Source organism: Lynx canadensis, chromosome B3 (genome assembly GCF_007474595.2).
Source record: "Lynx canadensis isolate LIC74 chromosome B3, mLynCan4.pri.v2, whole genome shotgun sequence".
NCBI classification, from domain to species: Eukaryota; Metazoa; Chordata; class Mammalia; order Carnivora; family Felidae; genus Lynx; species Lynx canadensis.
The window spans coordinates 35,222,292-35,242,929 of record NC_044308.2 but is presented as its reverse complement, the minus strand read 5'-3'; positions in this window follow the sequence as shown (position 1 = coordinate 35,242,929).

Here is a 20,638-nt window from a genome sequence, read left to right as displayed (position 1 = left end):
CCGATTTAACGAAGTACCCAGCAGATAGGCGATGTCTACTGCATGTTGGGATATACAGGGGTTGAATTCCCAATTTAGTATTTAATCATGTGTTATTAATGATTTATTTAATCATCACTCAACTAACAGGGGTTATGGGTTGACTGGAGTCCCCCGCCCATGTCCACACTGAGGGTCTCAGTACCTCAGAGTGTGACCTTATTTGGCGGTAGGGTCTTTATAGTGGTAATTAAGTTAAAATGAAGTCCTTGGGATCTGTAGGACTAGTGTCTTTGTTGGAAGGAGATCCAGATCCCCAGAGATTGTTGGCAAACCACCAGAAGCCGGAAGAGGCACCGAACAGGTTCTCCCTCTCAGCCCTCGGGAGGAACCGAACCCGCCATCAGGGTGATCTCAGACCTGTAGCCTCCACAGCTGCGAGACAGTACATTTCTGTCGCTTGGAGCCCGTCGTCGCCGGGAGGTACTTTGTTACGGCAGCGACCGCAAACTCGTACAAGCAGGTAACTAACGCGCCTTGGGACTCTGTTTCCCACCTCACAAAACCCAGCACCGGTTCAAAGATCATCTCATTCCACAAACGTCTACTGCTCGCTTGCTGTTGACAGGGCCCCGTTGTAGGGCCCGGGGACACGACAATAACCAAAAAAAAGACCAATTCCCTTCTCTCTTGGAGCTTCTTTGCCAGTGTGGGACGGGCATTCAGTAAACAAAGAAGTAACTCTCTCCTGACGACCAGCCGCAAAGGATCCGGGGACACGGACCCCGCTTTCCATGCTTTCTTCCTTATTTGGGTCGCAGCAACTCATGGGTCAACGTTCCCTCTCTGGGTTTTGTGTGCGTGGGGTCCTCAGGAACAAACTGAGATTTCCATAATCACCGCACCTTTTGTTTTCCTCTTCTCGCCCCTCTGGTTCACTATGAGCTCCTAAAACAAACGGCACAAATAATCGATCTGTATTCTTTGTCGAAGAAGCCACTGGAAAGCATCGTGTGGAGCCGTGTGCTCTACAGGATGCGTGGTGACAGTGATTCCCCCCCCGCCCCCCCGTGTATGAGGATATGGTTATTGGATGGGGGAGAAAAGGGTATTTGCTGTTTCGGGCAGAAATAGGCTCACGGGCCCTGAGTAGCTGAGACAACAGGGGCCCCGGGCATGGCGCTCAGGCTGGCGGGGGCTCGGGCAGAAAACTCTTCCCACCAAGCCGGGGAGCCCTTCCCGGACCCGGGGTTTAAGCAGAGCCCAGCTGCCTAAGGAGCTAGGACGGTGAGGGCCTGCTTCCAAGCCAAGCCACCGGAGATTTTTTTTTTTTTTCCTGGGTGAAGAATCACAAAGGCTCTAATCTGAGAATCTATAGAATCTTAACACCTCATTTACCCAGTGTCGTTTGGGAGTGAGGAGTTCCACATAAGTGAGTTTTCCAGATAATTGAACTTTATTCCCTTAAGAGCCAAAGCTTAAAAGAAATTAACCACTTTGACGGAAAGCTTTCTAAAATCCGTCGCTCTGCTCTCAGACCCTGGGCACCCAGACAGATTTAGCCCCTTTCCCGGCAGTCCTGATGGTGAGGAGTCTGTGTCAGCTTCTGGGCTGGGGTACTGCTGCTTCCAGAGAGGGGTTCTCAGCCCTGGCTGCACGGTCCGAATCACCCCGAGGGCTTAAAAAATCCTGATGTCCCGGGGCCCCACCCCGGACCCTTTTACTCAGCATCTCTGGGAGGCGGAGCAAGCATGAGCGTTTACCAAGTCTCCCAGATGATTCCAAGGTGTAGACGAGCTCGAGAACGGGTCTTCTAGGACGTGCTGTGCGTCTTGCAAGGACGCCAAGCACAGCAGTGATGGCACAAGGCCCTGCCATCGAGGCCGACACTCAGCTGGTGACCCACGTACCTCATGTTCTTCCGTCTTTGCCCGTGGCCGCAAAGGCCTGCTCTCCAGATGGGGCGTGGCAGGAACTTTCCACCCTCACTTAGCTGAACAGTAGTCAAGACGTCCAGGTCTTTCTGGTCCCAGACCCCACTTTGCGAGGCGGCCTGGGCCAGCGCTGAATCTGGAACATTTCCATTATTGCTTTGGTTCCTTCCCTTCTCCTGTATGTATGTATGTATGTATGTATTTATATATTTTAATGTTTGTGTATTAACAATAATTTTTTTAGATGCTTGTTTATTTTAGAGACAGAGAGAGACCGAGCACAAGCGGGAGAGGGGCAGAGAGGGAAGGAGCCACAGAATCGCAAGCGGGCTCCAGGCTCGGAGCTGTCAGCACAGAGCCTGACGCGGGGCTCGAACCCACGAACCATGAGATCATGAGCTGAGCCACCCAGGCGCCCCAATTTATTTATTGTTGAGAGAAAAAGAGAAAGAGCGAGCTAGAGAGCATGCACGAGAGTAGGAGAGGGGCAGAGAGAGAGGGAGACAGAGGATCTGAAGCAGGCTCTGTGTGGACAGCCGAGAGCCTGACGCGGGGCTCGAACCCAGAACTGGGAGATGGTGACCTGAGCCGAAGGAAGACGCCGAACGACTGAACCCCCCCGGGTGCTGCGGTTCCTTCCCTTCTTCATAGCAACACCCTCTCCCTGTTGCTTAAGGGCCTGCCTCACCTTCCGGAACTTTCTAACCAGCTCACTGGGATTATAGGCACACTGAGCACATGGGCTCTGAGCGAGGCCTGAAGAGAGGACCTTTTCTGGAGAAAGTGCATGTGAGCTCTGGGCCATAAGCTTTGGAATTCTGCTTTCCTTGTAGGGGACCCAAGAGACGGCTGTATAAATAAATCAATTCACTTCTCTGCCTTTAGCCGGCCCCGGGGCACAGCCAAGGTGCTGCTGTCTGTTCTGTAGACAGCCCGGGCTAGGCAGCCCCCACAGCGTGGAAGAGGGGAGGGAGGCCCTCCCTGAGTCAGCTCCTGCCTCTGTCTGTCCTCCGCTCCCCGCTCCCCCTCCCCTCCTTCCTCGCCTGCCACCCTGGGCTTGTCACCAGCCTCTGAACTTGTCCCAAACACCCACGTGCTCTTCCCTGGGAGCCCTGCCCCCACCTCCTTTGAGCAAACACTTCCCAGAGCCTCTGCCTGTCAGGGAGGTCCCTGGGCCCTGTCCAAGGAGCCCAAACGGCTCCAGGATCAGTTTCTCCATCTGTGAAATGGGCGCGGCACCACGTATCTCACGAAGTCATAAGACCTTGGGGCCGTCCTCTCCGTGCACTTGGCTCACCTCCTGTCTGTCTGGGAGCTTCTCCCCGTGCCTTTGTCTGCTCTCCCAGCGCAGGACATGGGCCCTCGAGGGTGCGGGGGGGGGGGGGCCCTTCCACCCCAGGTGGCTCCAGCTCAGAGCCGGGACAGGTTGTGCGTCCTGTAACCACCCAGGGCCCCCAGCCTCCCGAACGCAGACCTTGAGAGGCCCGAGCGTGTACCGAATGCAAACAAGCAGCCAAGTATTTCCAAACCTGGTATTTCACCAGCAATGGCCCTTCAGAGGGGCCCAAAATACACAGCGCGGGTGTTTGCACTTGAAAGGGTGAGAGGCCCAGCCCCTCCCCCCCACCTCCCCCCCCGCCAACCCGGGCTCGGTGGCCAGGTCTTCCCTGTGTCAACAAGGGAAAGGAAAACAGCTTGGCTGTGTCTGGGGCGACCTGACAAAGGGGTTTTCCGACTGGGGCTGGAGGAGAGGGAGGGCAGGGCAGGCGGCTGCCAAACCCCCTGGGCGCTTCCTGCAAACGGCGTGGAGACCTTGGGGCTTTCTTGCGAGCTCAGGGAAGGACCTTACGGGAATCCCCCAGAAATGATAATAACAGTTCCCGGTGACGGTGACGGGGCGGGGTGCTTATCCCTTATAATCCTGCTGAGGTCTGCACCATACATTGTCCCCATGCTACAGACGAGAAGACGGAGGCCCAGAGGAGATGCTCACTCGGGGGTTGGTAGAGGGCGGAGCCCGTTTCTGTGCCCGGGGCAGGACCGGTATGTAAAGCTGGCTCTTCCCTCTGTCCCCCGTCTCTCCAGGGCTGCGGAGCCCCCACCACGGTCAAGGCACTGAGGTCCTGAGAATTCACAGATGCATAGAGCTGCCCGTTAAAAGCAGGCCAGCCTTGGGGGGTCCGGGTGGCTCAGCCCGTTAAGCCTCTGACTTCGGCTCAGGTCATGGTTTACGGGTTCGAGCCCCGCGGCGGGCTCTGTGCTGACAGCTCAGAGCCTGGAACCTGCTTCGGATTCTGTGTCTCCCTCTCTGTCTGCCCCTCCCCCCTCATGCTCCGTCTCTCTCTCTCTCTCTCCTTCAAAAATAAATAAACATCAAAAAATAAAGCCCTGTGGGGGCGCCTGGGTGGCGCAGTCGGTTAAGCGTCCGACTTCAGCCAGGTCACGATCTCGCGGTCCGTGGGTTCGAGCCCCGCGTTGGGCTCTGGGCTGATGGCTCAGAGCCTGGAGCCTGTTTCTGATTCTGTGTCTCTCTCTCTCTCGGCCCCTCCCCCGTTCATGCTCTGTCTCTCTCTGTCCCAAAAATAAATAAAAAACGTTGAAAAAACAATTAAAAAAAAAATAAAAAAAAATAAAAAATAAAATAAAGCCCTGTGGTCGGTCATGGCCACGTGAGAGGACACTGGTTCCCAAGAGCTTTATTCACAGATCATGGGATAGGGGACAGGAAGTGATCACCTCTGAGGGCTATGTTTGCAAGAGGGGCCAGCTGGGCTAAGTGCTGAGAAAGGAGACAGGGGTCGTATTTGCCTGCAGGCCAGTGGCCTGCCACCCCGCACACACGCTGTGTTCGTGGGGACAGCAGGGTGGGAGTCAGGGTGGAGAAGGAACCACTCCCCCTCCCGAGGTGCGGGACAGGCGCAGTGGGTGGGGCTGGGCCTCGGTAGAAATCAGTGGACTTGGAGGCTTCCCCGGGGCCGGGGGGAGGCGGTGAGCTGGGGGGCTGTGGTCCTGGGGGGTCAAGGAGACACCGAGGGGTGACAGGGCCCTGAGGATCCTGTCAGGAGCTTGCTGGGCACATCAGCCCCCAAGAGGACCCCGGTGACAATTTCTCAAGGCCCCATACGGGTAGTGTGGATAGCGATGATAAAGTGGAGGGACCCCAAATGTGCTCAGAACTCGCCAGTGTCACCTTTAGGGCAGTCCCTTCCCGAGCACAGGCGTGGGATGATGCGGGTGGTACCTAGAGGAGAACGAGGCCGGGCGGGGGGGGGGGGGGCGGGGGGGGAGGGGAGCACTGGCTGATGTTTTAGGAGACTGGAGCACTTCCTGGAGTGATCTCGGGCAGGCCCTTTCACTTCCCTCCGTGGATCTCAGTTTTTTCAGCACAAAGTGGGGTAGACGGGATGATGAGCCCCAAATGCTGGCCTGAACAGAAGCTCCCATGTGGAGAGGGAGGGGGGAGGGGGGTTTGCAGCCAAGAGTCTGTCCTGCTCGCACCAGGACGTGGGACAAGCCTGGGCCAGGAGAGCAGCCCGTGACGCGGGCTCTGCTCTGTCCCATGTAGGGCGTGTAACCACGGGCAAATCATTTCACCGCTGTAAATGGAGATAATTGTCCCTCTCCTGGCTCACTCACGGGGTTACTGTGGACATCAAGTGAAGTTATAAGCGTGAAGTGTCGTTCAAGCTGTAAGGGTTGGTCTAAAGTTGAATCACCTTCCGGCTCAAGGACCATAGGGAGCATTGAACCCCATTCTCTCATATTCCAGAAGATGAAACAGAAGTTCAGAGTGGCTGTGACTTGTCCCACGTCCTCTGAGCAGAACTGAGACCGGCTTCTAGATGCAGTCTTTTCCCTTTGACCACCGCTCTTGCCTGCTGATTCATTTTTGTCATAGAAGAAAATGTAACCGGCACCCATCTGACCCTCGGTATGGAACATCTCTTTGCCTTCAAAAGAAAAGAAGAAGAAGAAGAAGAAAAAAATCCAAACCCCAGCAACCACAGAGCACTTGCTTCTCAGGAAAAGCCACTGCCTGCTGCCACCGGGAATGTGACGCAACAGAAACCGGCCTCGCACGCCTGCCTGCCCCCAAACAATCGTGGCCTGTCCTGATGGTTCTGTGGCCAATGTCTTGCTGTCACCAAGCTCCTCCAAAGAGCTGTGGGAGGTTGTTTTGATATTTGATTAGCCACCGAGGGTAACTGGTGAGTGCTCGAGCGAGCCAACTCCAAAGCCATCACGGCGCTGAGTGCCTTGGCCTGTTAGAGATAGCGCCATATCAGGGAGAGTGATGGCGGGCAGGGCTCCAAGAGGGAAGATGAGTGGGCTGTTGGGAGAAATTAATATAAGGAAAGGAAGTGGTGAATGAAGTCAAAGGAAAACAGGGTCCTATGATATCCGTGACTCATAAATCTCATGGATACCTGGGATGTGAGTTCCCCGCTCCCCCTTGAGTTAGTAAATGGCTTGTCCTCAGGGTGACCCTTCTGGAAGATTCATGGGTGTGGGCGGGCTGGGAGGAGGTGGGGGGGAAGGTGCTGGCAGCACGGGGGGGGGGGGGGTGTAACTTTTAGGAAGAGCTGATGTAAGTCCCTCCTCTCGCACAGGGGGGATCCAGCTATGAAGATCGGCCTCCAGAGGGGTTGGGGACCTGCCTAGCGCAGGATTCAGGGGAGTAGAGGTAAAGGCAGGGGGCCACAGGGAGGGATGACGGCGGAGTGAGAAGGGGGGTAGGAGAGACCCAAGACGGAAGACCTGACTCCTTCGCCAGGCTGCTCAGGCTAACCTCCTGCCAGCCATTCGTGGCCAAGAGGGCCTTTTTGTTATTTTTAACCACCGTGAGCCCCCTGATGTGAAAGACTGTGTCTGCCAAATGAATTCATTTCCCTACGTTATTGATTTATTTATTGAATCAGAAATCTCTCTGAGTTCCTGCTCCGAGAATCTGACCGGGTCCCAGAGCCCTTGGTTGCCCACGGAATGGGATTGGTTTCAGCCTTGGAGTTCCGCGAGCCTTGCTGTGAGGTCAAGTTTAGGTCAGTGGGGTCTCCCCGTAGGGGCTTGAAACGTTGGAAATCACTTGTGGACCCCGCTGCTTTCCGCCAGGCTCAAATGAAGTCGGCGACTACAGACTCTATCCCGCCACCTTGGGTCCTATGGCACAACGGGAGCCATGTTGGGGGGGGGGGGGTCCGGCACCAGGATGAAGGAAGGCCAGCAAAACAAATGGGAGAAGGTAGGGGTGCCTCAGAGTAGGGAGAGGGGTATGGCCCTAGGAGAGAAAGGTGGGAAGAATGGCTGGGGGTCCCATCACGTGACTTCCTGGATCTGTGGATTTGCTAACGCTGCCCTGTGGTCCCTCTAAGGACATGTCTGTGATATCATGCGACCTCATTCAGTTAGTCAAGATCTTGTGTGTGGAAAGGCTGTTCCCCTGCAGCCAAGGAACCCCGCCGTTTCAGTGTATGGGGACCCACATCAGAGTCCCCAGGCGCGCACCCCCGGTAATGACGGAGGAACACCGGGACCAGGTTGGGGGACCCAAGAGCTGGAAATTGGGGCCTTCCGTGAAGCCCAGGGGCAGCGACTACCATGGCCCAGGCCCAGCTTCAAAGCACAACTCAGCAGGACGATAGCGCCCCCAGCCCCCCATTTCTTCTCCCTCACCTCAGAACTGGCCTCCCAGGACTAGCCAAGTTGGTAGTCTCAGCTCCAGTTTATAGCTGAGGAAACTGAGGCTCCTAGAGGTGAGGTCATTAGTCCAGCATTATGCTCTGCGCCCCGAGCCCCGGCTTGTCTGACTCCAAGCAGGGGCTGTCACCGCCACACCGTGTGCTTCTTGGGGGTTTTAGCATACTTCGGGCTGTCTTCCCGTGGAGGCAGTGAGCACCTAGGGGGCAGAAGCAGGATCTTACTCATTATTTGGTTTGCTTCATTCTGACATATTTGTTGAGGGTTGTCTTCACGCAGGCACTGAGCGAAGCAGGACCCGGGACCTCACGCGGGGGGCCTAGGCTCAAGGATTTCAAGATGGCGACCGTAGAGCTTTCAACCAAGCGCGGGGCCTTTCTGAATGCGGGCAGAGAGGGAAACAAAATTAGACGCCGCTGCAGGGCGCTCTGAGAACGAGGCCAGCAGCAGGCCCAGGGCGAGGGGAGAGCAGGAGAGGGCGCGGAGCTCGATGGGCCCTTGGCTCAGGGCCTCTAGACTTTCCATTGTAGATTTCCAACAAGTGTGTGCTAAGGAAAGCATCTTGGTGCCCATTATCTCACTGTGACATTGTGAGGCAGACGTCAGGTAACAAATCGCCTTTCTGAGCATTTATCAGTATTAACCGCTCTGCTCTTAACCTCGTGACGTAGTTGCTTTGTCCCCATTTTACAGACAAGGAAGCTGAGGTTCAGCGAGTCAGCAAAGCCCGCCTGGTCAGTAGGATGTCACCCCAAGTGGTCTGCGTCTGAATCTAGAAGCCGTTCCCCGGAACACCCTGTTGCCGTCTGTGTGGGTGACCGCACACAGTGACGTGTGGGCGTGTGCCCAAGCTTTGGGGGTCCCAGGCACGGTAGAATGGGATGACAGGTCTGTGAGGGGCCACGGGGTGCTCGCGAGTCTGCTGTTGGGGGGTGGTGCGCAGAACAGTGAGCCCCAGGGCCTGCAGCACAAGAGGGACTGAGGTTGCTAAAATGCAAGTATTACAACTTTCTTCCTTTGAAATGGTTTTCTTTTTAAATTATTATTATTTTATTTTTGAGAGAGAGAGAGAGAGAGAGCGAGAGAGCATGTGCGTGAGTTGGGGAGAGGCAGAGACAGGGAGCCAGAGCTGACAGCACAGAGCCCGACGCGAGGCTCGAACTTGTGAACCGCGAGATCATGACCTGAGCCGAAGTCCGATACTTAGGCGACGGAGCCCCCCAGGCGCCCCTCCACTTGCCTCCTTTCAAAGGAAAAGGACACTGGACAATAACATTCGGAGAAAAGAAAGAAAAGTGGCCCTAGTCCCAATACCCAAATACCACCCCAGGGACTATCTTAAAATGCTCCCTGCTGGTCTTGGAGGCAGGCGAGAAAAACATAGTCTCACGTTTTGGGGGAAAGGTGAAGAAGAGTAGCCCTTGTGGAAAGCAATCCGGTGACATCGATTCAGACACGAGAGAACGCAAACACTCTTCAACTCGGCCATCACGCTCCTGGGAAATCGCTCCGTGGGCCACGCCAGCCTGGCATGGAAATGGGGGCCATGATCACACGGCGCGCAGTGAACCTCACCCCTGAAAACCGGGGGCCGCCTCCAGCCATCCCCGCAGGCGAGGGGAGGCCGCAGGAGCGCTCGGGGGTGGGGGGGCCACACGCTTTTGTCCAGTGTCTGCTGGGACCCCCTTCCCGGGGTCGGTCAGGGCTCTTGGGCTGCAGGCAACAGAAGACAGATTGGACTGACTTCAACAAAAGGGGGAGCCTGCTGGAAGAATGTGGGGGCGGCTTCGGGATGGAGCTGAGCCGGGAGCTAACTGACAGGAAGTGGGGTGACTCCAGAACACCTCAGGAGCAGAACCTTGCCGGTCTTCTAGGCTGGCCACGGCTCATCGGCCGAACGAAGGCCAGGCCCGTCCCTCTCCTTGCCTCTGCTCAGGATTCAGCGTCCCAGAAGAGAGTCTCATTGGCCAGGGGCCATCCCTGGCTAAGTCAGGGCAACCGGAGGAAGGTTCCAGCAAAAGGAGCCTCTGGGGCCTTCTCCCCCTTCCCCGGGAAACATAAGCCTCTTGTGTTTACTATAAACGGAGACTGCATTTTGTGAGGGGAGGTGCTCCTCCCCGAGGAAATTGGGGGCTGCCCTGGGAGGGAAATAGGTGCTAGAGGTTAAAAAAAAAACCACGTCTTCTTCTCAAGGGCCTCCCCACTCGGCGTCTGGGGAGATGGGCTGGGCTGGCTTTTACTTAAGGGTGATCCTTTGGGTTGTAAGTGAGAGATACCCACTCAAGCTGTTTTCCTCAAAAAAGGGGGCTTTCTGCTAAGGAAACCAAGAAGCATGAAGACTTCAAGGCCTCGGGGAAGGCCGTTCCAGGACCCAGCCTCTCGCTTTGGCCTGTCTTTCCACTTGACGCTCGCTGCATGCTGTCCTGAGTCCGCTCCCCCCACCCTGCGAGGCTGGCCCTTGCTGTCTTTCTCCCTCTTTCTCCAGACTGACTGTCTGCCCTTCATGCCCGTGGAGTTGGAAACGTTCCAGGCCACAGCTTTTCCATTTACATTTCCGCTACTCGAGAAAGCCGTCCAGCTGTCTGGCTGCCTCTCCGTCTCAATTACGGATTTCCCAGAGAGAACTGCGTTGGCTCTGCCCGGGTCAGCTGGTCACCTTGCTCTCATGGGCTGTGGCCAGTGGGCAGGAGACGCGGCTTCCGGGAGCGTCACCCCGGGGGCGGTGAGACCCCGGGGAGGAAATGGAGGGAAACCTTAAGAGAAGCGCTGAGTCCAACACACCGAGAACACCGCTGAGGCCGCAGGACATCAGAGGCAGAAAACCCCGGGATCCTGTATGGAGCTGGGGGTTCCGGGGGTGAGGGGCACGAAGTAGGAGCGTCGGGCTGGGAGCAAACAGGGAGTCATAGTCTTGGGAACTGGCTGGTGTCACCCACGGTCTTTGGCACTGGCTTTTAGGGGCTACCTGGGGACACGATGGGGGGGCTGGGTCAGCCCAAGAACCACGCGTGGGGCCGGCAGTCATGATCAGATGGTTTTGAAAGATACGTTTTGTTTTTCTTTTTCCCAAGTGATCTATGCACCTAGTTCTGAGAGATTGCTTCATGTGCAAAGCGCTGGCTCCCTCATCCCTCCCCCACTCCCAAGAGGAAGCAATCTCAGCTCCCTTAGGTACTGTTCTATTATTTATCTCCATAGACTTCTTTATTGCATTTCATTTTATGTTTTAGGGAGAGAGCGCGCACGTGCGCGAGCTGGGGAAAGGGAGAGAGAATCTTGAGGCTCCAACGCGGGGGCTTGATCTCCCGACCCTGGGATCATGACCTGAGCTGAAATCGAGAGTTGGACGTTTAACCGACTGCACCCCCCGGGTGCCCCAATCTCCATACACTTTTTTTTTTTTTAAGTTTATTTACTTATTTTGAGAGTGAGAGTGGGGGAGGGGGCAGACAGGGAGAGAGAGAGAGAGGGAGAGAATCCGAAGCGGACTCCACACTGTCAGCGTGCAGCCCGACCCTGGGCTTGATCTCACGACCCTGGGATCATGACCCGAGCCAAAATCAAGAGTCTGATGCTTAACCGACTGAGCCACCCTGATCTCCAGGGGCGGAGTATACTTCCAATAACTTGCAGGGGCGCCTGGGTGGCTCAGTCGGTGGAGCGTCCGACTTCGGCTCAGGTCACGATCTCATGGTCTGTGAGTTCGAGCCCCGCGTCGGGCTCTGTGCTGACAGCTTGGAGCCTGGAGCCTGTTTCGGATTCTGTGTCTCCCTCTCTCTCTGCCCCTCCCCCGTTCATGCTCTGTCTCTCTCTCTGTCTCAAAAAAATAAATAAACGTTAAAAAAAAATTTGCTAGGCGGCTTTTTTTTTTTTTTTCCCATTATCTATTGACTTCTTGTTCTGGTAATTGAGGATTTAGCTACTTTACAAGCCCCCCCCACCCCCACCCGACCGTTTCTCCTTTTAGCCCCATGCTGCTATGGGCTATCACCGGTTTGGTCCGTGCTTACATTATCAGGCTATGACAATACTGTTTCCCCATGACTTCAGTCAAGTACTATGATTGCATTTCCCTTTTTGTACCTCACTGTGTTTTCCTTGGCCTTAATCTCTTTGCTTTCTTAGGTGCTCAGGTCTCTGTGTTCCAAGGGAGCTATTGAGCGTCTTATCAATTCCGTTTTCTAAAGTTTGAAACAGCGCACTGGATGGCACTCATAGGTCATATACATGCCCCTCCCATTCTCACCTTGTATTTGGACTGGCTGCCGTCTGGGCCCCTCTGGGGGCTCTGGGCCCGCTACCCTGAAATTGTGCCACTTTCTTCTGCCTGTATCCCACGTGTTCCCATTTCTTGGTTCATTTTCTTGTTCGGCTGGAGCACGTGCTGTAGCGACTTGCTAACAAAAGGTGCAAGGGAGGTTAAGGTTCTGCACGTCTGAGATGTATTTATTCCACCGTCACACTGGATTTATGGTCCGGCTGAGTACAGAATTCCGTGCTGGAAAGAACGTCCCTGTCTGCATTTTGCGGACACGGGCCCGTTGCCTTCTCACATTCTGGTTGAGGTCTGACACCATGTGGGTGCTGTGGGGGGTAGGGAGGGGGCCCCGGGAGTGCCACCGCTCCAGATGTAGACTCTCGACCACCTGCACCGCCCCCGCACCTGCCCCTCCCTGTGGACTTTCTCCAGACTCACATGCTCTGGTGCCGAGCCTCTCGGGGATTCTTGAAGACAAACCGGTTCGCGTCTCATGGGTCCCCCTTCTGCAAAGCTCCAGTCGGTAGCTTTTCCCAACTCTGCTGAGTCATTACCACCTGTCCCTCTGCTTTCCAGGGTCCAGATATTTGTGGGAATCTCGCATCTCCTGATGTCACAAACCGCTTTGGACTTAGAATTCTATACATCTGACATTGACGGTCACTCGAACGAGAGACTGGGAGGGAGAGAAAGCCACGTTGTGTTTAATCCACCTTGTTTAACGGGATGAGAATCTTGATCTTGTTTAAGGCTTGTTTCTTCCCACCCTTAAAACATATATATGGGGTGCCTGGGTGGCTCAGTCGGTTGAGCGTCCGACTTCAGCCAGGTCACGATCTCACGGTCCGTGAGTTCGAGCCCCGCGTCACGCTCTGGGCTGATGGCTCAGAGCCTGGGGCCTGTTTCCGATTCTGTGTCTCCCTCTCTCTCTGTCCCTCCCCCGTTCATGCTCTCTCTCTGTCTCAAAAATAAATAAATGTTAAAAAAAAATAAAAAAAAAACATATATATATGTATAAATATATATATGTATACATATGTATGTATGTATATATGTGTGTTTATATGTACAAATCTATACATATATATGTATAATATATACATATATATTATACATATACATACATATAAATTATACATATATATGTATAAATAAATAAATAGACATATATATACACACATTTTCCATGTGACTGTTAAGCTTTATGAATGTCTTTTGTAACGGCTGTGTAATATTTTACATTTCATCTAGAAGACGTGGGGTGATGGGGCGCCTGGGTGACTTAGTCCTTCGAGCGTCCGACTTCGGCCCCGGTCGTGATCTCACGGTCTGTGGGTTCGAGCCCCGCGTCGGGCTCTGTGCTGACCGCTCAGAGCCTGGAGCCTGCTTCGGAATCTGTGTCTCCCTCTCTCTGCCCCCCCACCCCACTCATGCTGTGTCTCCCCCCAAAATAAACATTTAAAAAATTAAAAACAAAAAGAAGACGTGGGGTGCCTTACTCACCCTGCCTCTTATTACTGATATTTAATTGGCCTTCATGTTGCACATAAGACACACTTTTATGTGTATCGTATGGCTTTTTGTGGTCGGGATTGTTTCCTGGGGATATATTCCAAAGGATACGAATCTTTTGAAAGTCCTGATTGGTTTTGCCAAATTTCCAGGATGTTTGTACCAGTTTCACCTGTGGGCAAAGGAAAGAGCAGACTGTTGTCCTACCTGGCCGGTCCTCCCTCTATGGCTGTGCAGAACTTGTTGAAACTCTAGGTTTCCTGCAGGCCTCTCCGGCACCGAGTTCCGGTGAATCCGTGGAGGCTGACAAAGGCATTCATTCTTGCTAAGAAATGGCCACATGCTTGTCTCGACCAGTTAACAAAAACAATGTTGGTGAAGGCAGAAAGGAATGTGGATTACTTCGTTTTTTTTTTCCTGAGTCTGACACTGTGTTGGGGGTGGGGGTGGGGGGAAGGACAGGTAAAAGAAGAATGATTAAAAAAAAAAAAATAGCACGAGTTGAGGGGCGCCTGGGCGGCTCAGTCGGTTGAGCGTCTGGCTCCTGATTTCGGCTCAGGTCGTGATCTCACGGTTCGTGGGTTCGAGCCCCGCGTCGGGACCCTGTCTCCCTCTCGCTCTTTGCCTCTCCCCAGCTTTCTCTCTCTCAAAATAAATAAACATCAAGCAAAATGAATAAAAATAGCGTGAGCTGAAGCCAGCCCGGATGGTGAGTAACTTGCCAACGGGAGAATCTTACTCCACTTCACCTCCTTCCTCACAAATGTGTTTCGTCCGCTGGTGAGGTCACCTTCTGAAGTCCCCTTGTGAAGACTTGCAGACCTTCTCTGATGGAGGAGCTGGTGAGGTCCTTATTTCAGGCCGCATTTCATAGACGAGGAGACAGAGCTCAGAAAGGGAAAGGGGCTGGTCCGCGGCCACAGAGCAGGGCAGCCGCAGGGCCTTCCGGAAGGAGAGTCCAGGCTGCCCAGACCAAGACGCTTCCCTGTAAATCGCTGAGCCTGAATCATGGCCAGCGTTTGTCACCATCTTTTCTGTGACAAATAGGATGTCAGTGGTGGCGCAAGCGGGCCGTGGGCTTTTCCCCAGCACAGCACTACGGAGGGACTATGACAGCAGCAGTCGAATCAATATCGCACTTTGCAGGGAGCCCGTTGGCGGCTGGATGTGCGGTGAATTGTGGCTCTTGGCTCGTCGCTGTCTGGGGCCTTCCAGTGGGGCGGGCAGCCATCTGTGAGGCTGGTTGGGCAGCAGGATGGGAACTTTAGGCCTTGGGCTACCCCGAGAGCCCAGCAGCCCTTAGGACCTGCTGTGTAGAGCCCTAAGCGCCCCCACTGGGCCCTCCCCCATGCAAAGCCTCACGTGGACCTTTCTAGATTTCTAGAAATCCTCTTCTAGAGGATTTCCTCTTTCTAGATTTCTAACCGGCTTTAGCGTCAGCAGGTTTGAGCTGGGGATAGTCCTGTGAAAGCAGGATTCCCAGGTCCCGGGGGCCTCTCGCCGCCCCTCTGTGTCTCCCCATCCGGCCTGGCGAAGTAGATAGTCTCCAGTGTCAGCCGTCGGGGGCCCGTGCCATCACCGGCACAGGCAGGTGTGTCTGGTCTGAGCACGTTGACATTCCTGAGCCTCGGCTGCCTCATCAGCAGAATGGAAGGTTCTAGATAGGGTATCGAAATTGCTGATGTTCAACCACTTTGGACCACATTCCGCATTGTTCCATCGGCCGATAGCCCCTCCTTTATGGCATTTTGGGGATTCGAATGAGATCATTCGTACCCGACGCTTAGCACATCGCTAACATGTGGTTAACCGCCGACATCCGTGCTTATTTTCCAGACTCGGGGCCTGGGCAAGGAAGAACAAGTAAGCTAGGACGTATTGAGCATCTATTATATGCTACGTGCTTCCCATGTCCTATCATTTCATCCCCTCAACAATCCCAGGGAGGGTTAGTATCTCCATATTATAGGGGAAGAAACTGAGGCACAGGGAGGTTAAATAAGCTATCCTAAATCACGCAGCCTGTTGGCGGCTGAGCTGGGATGGGAGCCCAGATGTTTCTAACTCCGGGGACCCCATGCCTTCCCAGGCTGCCGCTTTCGGAGTCTTTCTGAAGAGGTGTTGGGGACTTACATTAGGAAATGTTCTCCAAATTGTAAATTAGGAAAATAAAAAGGGTATTATGAGTTATCCCCAATAAGTTAAGAAGCCTCAGGCATATCATGTTTTGTTTGAGTTCATAAAATACGATGAATCATCATACGACTCCGTGAAAGACGATCTCTTGTCTCCGTTTTACAGATAAGAAAACCGAGGCTCAGAGAGGTTATGGGACTTGCCTAAAGTCACACAGCAGGAAGCGGAAGAGCTGAGATCCGCCTCCAGATCTGCTGGACTCTAAAAGCTCTGCTCTCTCCGTGCTGGGCGAGAGCCACAAGGCTCCCAGCGTCTTGCAGAGAGGGCTAGAGACGGGCTGTTGGCTGCAGTCTGGGAATCCGGGGGCTGAGGTGGCCTTCCTCCCTACTGTCCCTGTCCTGTCAGCGCTGCGACGGTGCAGGGCCCAGATCCAGATTTGCGGGGAAACAATTGGGATCACCGTGAACTTCAGCCTCCCCGCAGCAGCCCCCTCCCCCCCGCAACACACGCCAGAGCTCTGGGGGGAGGCCGAGGGGCCCTCCCGGCTCAAAATAGCTCTGTGTTATTAGCTGCATTTAATTGAAGGTGTTTCGAGGGCAGCCTCCACCGGGCCCAAACCAAATGGAAAATGACACACTGTCAAATTAATGTCCCCAGACCATGATAAATGGCCGGGGTGGTGAGTAATGCTTCCATTTCTTGTTTTAAAGGAGAAGGATGCAGCCAGGCTCTCGGAGTCTGTCCCTATTGTGTGGGGAAAGGTCAGAGGCGTCCTCGGGATAAACAGCATTCCTCACCGGCCTGCCCACCGGGATGGGCTTCTCCGGCATCTGCTGAGCTGTGCTCTCTCCCCTTCCTGTCTCCGGAGGCTGGCGAGATTGCCGAACAGCTTGGGAGCCTCGAGGCCAATGTCCAGGGAGGAAGGCGCAGGAGATAAGGTTAATCCTTCACCCCCCCGCTGCACTTTATACCTTCCAGAGCACAGTCACCTCCGCTATCTCGTCTGATCAGTTGGCATTCGGGGCCTGCTCCTGACCTCCGGCTGCGCCTTCCCCGTGCCCTTGGCTTCAGCCACGCTGGTCCCTCCACCCCACCCCTGCACACCCAGCCCTCTCTTAAGACGCAGGACAGAACGCTGAGCCCCGGCTCCGCGCCGGGCCCCGGGGATCAGCCCCGGAGAGGCAGGAAGTCGCAGGAGCCGGCCCCTTCCTGGAGGACGCAGACAGTGCCTTCCTTACAGCCGGAGCTGGCTTGGCACCCCAGCCGGGCCGCAGTGGTCTCCCGGCGAACATAAACAGTTTCCCAGAACATAAACATCAGGCCCCGAGCAAGACAAAAACAAGACCCCTCCGTAATGGTGTCTGCACGCAGACAAAAACAAGAGCGCTGTCCAAACCACAAAAATCACCCAGCATCCCCGATCCTGGCTAATATCAGGGGCTGCTGCTTCTGTGGCAATTACAGCATTAGCTTGGCTCTACTCCCGCCTCCCGGAGGAGATCCACGAAGAGCCTCGGTCACAGGGCGAGCCCCCCACCCACCCCCCACCCCACTGTCCCCACTTCCCGACAGCGTCAATCCCAGAACAAAGTCCCGCCTCCCCGGATCGTCCCTGAAATCACCTACGGCCAGCTCAACTCCTGGACTCCGTGCAACACCCTCGGGCTGAGGGGCCCCGTCCTTCCCCGGGGTGCGCGTCTCCCCCCTTGTCGCAACAGGTAATACGTCCACCTTTGTTCAAATACAGGTGTGTTCCTCGTGGCCTGGGGCTGGACGGCATCGACACCACCGACCTTAGGCACAGCGCAGGGCAGAATTATGGATGAGCTCGACGGCCCCACAAGTCCTCCGTTACGAGAAACGAGGGCGCTGGTCCCGTCCGTTCTGGATGGGGACGCTTTGCGGAGGAGGCGGCCTGAGCTGGTTGTGGAAGGAGGAGAAAAGCGGGCAAGTGAGGCACAGGGTCAAAGAATGCCGGGGCCTTCCATGTGACGGGCCCCTGAGCCCAGGGGTGGGACCCAGCATGGGGCGACGGAGTGTTTCTTTCTCGTCTTGTTGCCTCTCGGTGCGGGGGAAACTCTGTTGATCCTTCAAGGCTCCGCGTACACGCCGCCTCCTCCGAGCAGCCCTCCAAGGTTGCCTCGGAGTCCCCTCACCACTCTGGGCTTTAGTTTCCCCGTCAGCGAAGTGAGGAGATAAGACTAAATCAGTGCTCTCCAAACTTCTTTTGAAAAGAAGACGAATGACCCTTGGCACAAAGGTGATCTTACCAGGAGCTCAGCAAATAAGAGACGTGAGAGGTGTAACGGGAGCTGCGGGGGTCGAACTGGGGGTGGGTGCCTGCTTCTTGGGTTTTTAGTAACTCCTGGGGGGGGGGGGCTTCCTGGGCCTCTTAGGCTCCTCAGTGCCAGCTAGAAAAGCATGAGACAGGAGGGCATCTGTGGTCCCCTCTGACACTTCAGTTCGCCCTCTCCGACCCTCCCGGAAGCTCTCCACGGACTGGAGCAGTGTTCTGATTGGCTCCCTCCCTCCGTGCCCTGCCCGAGGTGGATGAATGATGAGCCAGCGGGTGTTGTCTGCGCATGGTCCACACAGCAGCCCTGCCAGGGTCCTGCCCGAGGGGGGCGGCCAGGGCAGGCGGGGACATGCGTCAGGCCCTGCGGACTGTGAATTGCCGGCCGGAGTCCCCGATCTCTCCTTTCCACCCAGCCCTTTCCACACCGAGCGGAGGTGGGGGGCGGGGGGGGGGGGGTCCAAGGCTCAAGGCTCAAGGCGTGTCCCGTCCATCCATCTGTCTGCCTCCGCCGGGCTCAGGCTCCTCTCCTTCCCCGCGACAGCCTGAGGCAATATTGAGGGCGCAAATGGCTCTCCGGGTTCCATTATCACCAACTCCCCTGCTGCTGCCAATGGACCATCAGTCCCTGATGATACGTCGCAGAAAATTGGTTGTCAGGCCAATAAATATATCCGATTGGATTTTTGACATCCGGGCGAACCCATTCGTAAGGCATTTGATTAAAGAGCTAAAAGGTAGCACAGTGATAGCTGCCCTCAGTCTGGCCTAAATAGGGTGCTGTCTTCCCTCTGGGCGAGATGCTCCCTCCCTCCCCATTTGCTCCTTCTCCCCCTTTCTCATTTTCATCCTTCACTGCCCTGCAAGTGCCGCACTCAATCAGGGCTCCCGGTGGTGGAAGGGACGGCCTGGCCCAGCGGGAGAGGAATGGCCTTCCCTTGGCTGCTGCTGGGGGAGGCTCAGGCCTCCAGGGGCCGGCCCGCAACCCGGCTGGAGCCCTGCCTGCGCCTCCTGTCTGCAGCCATCGGTCACCCAGCGGCCCCCTTCCTCCTCCCGGGGGTCCGGGCGTGGAAAGAGGTCCCACTGGACGGGCTGGGCCCGCGTCCCTGCTCAGCCCCTCCTGGGCTTTGTGAGTTCACGTCCACGAGCTCGAATTTTCCATCTGTAAAATGGGAATAAGTAAACCCTGACCCCGCTTGCACGCACACCTGTCCGTCGCTTGGCTTAAAAAAACGTCACGGTCGACGAACCCCCGGGGGACACGGGGCACGCACCCCACCGCCGTTGGCGATGAGGTAAATCGCGGCGGGCCACCGCACCCCCACACGTGGGGGGGGCACCTGTTCCACTATTTTTGGCTTTTGCAGCCACAAACTGCCAAGCGTGGCTCTAAGACAGTGTGGTTATTGGAATCACCACAGAGCAGGTAGCTTCATCGTGAACCCATTTTGGTTTTCATTCCGAAATCCTTTTCCTATCGCGGAAGTGCCTTTTGCGACGCCGGGAGCACGTGATGTGTCTCAGGAACCAGTGCTCCCAGAGTGGCAGCGGTTAAGAAGATGGAAAACGTTGGGGGGCTAGGGGGTGCGGCGTTGGGCACGGAGCGGACGCGTCCTCCCTTTCCTGCCTCTTACAGACTTTGTCCTCCAGCCCCAGGGCCCGCACCCTTGTTCAGGCTCTCATTATCTTTCTGGGGTCTGGGCAACAGCCCCCAACTAGTCGCTTTGCCCTGTTCTCTCTGGTCCCACAAACCTTCCTACGTGTGACCCCTGCCTGCGTCTCCCTGAAATCCAGCCTTATATCCCCGCAGCTGGTCCCCTCAACGCAAACCTCCTTCCTGTCGTCCCCAAGCACCCAGAATATTTTCTTGCCCACACCACTGTCCCCTGATCCCCACCCTCCCAGGCCACGCCATAACGTCTCTTTGTGTGCACAATTTCTACGCGGCCTGCCGCTCCCTGACCCCCTGGGATGATGTCCGGTGCCTCCCTTCCCCCCACGCTGGCCCTTTCCAAGCCAGGCCACGGCACTCAGTACATTGGCCCACTGGCCAAGAGCTCATCTCTGATCTGGAGCGGGAAGGGCCTTATGCGTTCACGGACGCAGTTTCAAGATCCCAGATCTGAACGCATGCTTGGCGTGGGCCCTGATAATGACATTGCACGTCCCAAACTGACACGCATCTGCCAAAGCTGGGCGCTGAGGCCCGTGCTTGCCCTGGAAGGGAACGCGGGGCCCCCGGAGCGTGTTCGGGCTGCGCTGGGAGGTTCCGCCGCGTGTCCTGCCCCTGTGCCTGAATCCTCCTATGGGGCCTCCACCTGCTTCGCTGTGCAGCACCTTCCCAGTCCCTGGGGAGGCAAGGATTGCCCTAAGTCCCCTTCAGGCTTGGTCATTCCAGCCGATGGAGTTGAATTAGCTGGCTCGTCTGTCTTTGAGCTGGAAGACAGGCCTGCGGGCAGCCACTGGCGCCCCATTGCCAGAGGCACCTGTGAAGAAGGGTCTCCCTCCCTCCTGGGAATGTCTGTACCCCTCAGCCTTCTGCCTCGGGGGCCCGGGAGTGGGGGCGGCGGGACCCCGCAGGCAACAGGAAACAGGCCGTACTCGCTTGGGACTCTCCAGCTAGCTGGGCTGACCCGAGCCTCTCAGACTCCCAGAGCTAGCGAGGGTGGGGCCTTGGCCCTGAGCCCCCAAGATCCTGCTAGCGTGGGCTGAATGGCGACCCCCAAAAGAGATGTCCACGGCCTAATACCTATACCCTAATTCTGGGAAATACCCAGAATTCCCTAACACCTGGGAATGTTTCCTTACGTGGGAAAAAGGGTCCTTGCCGCT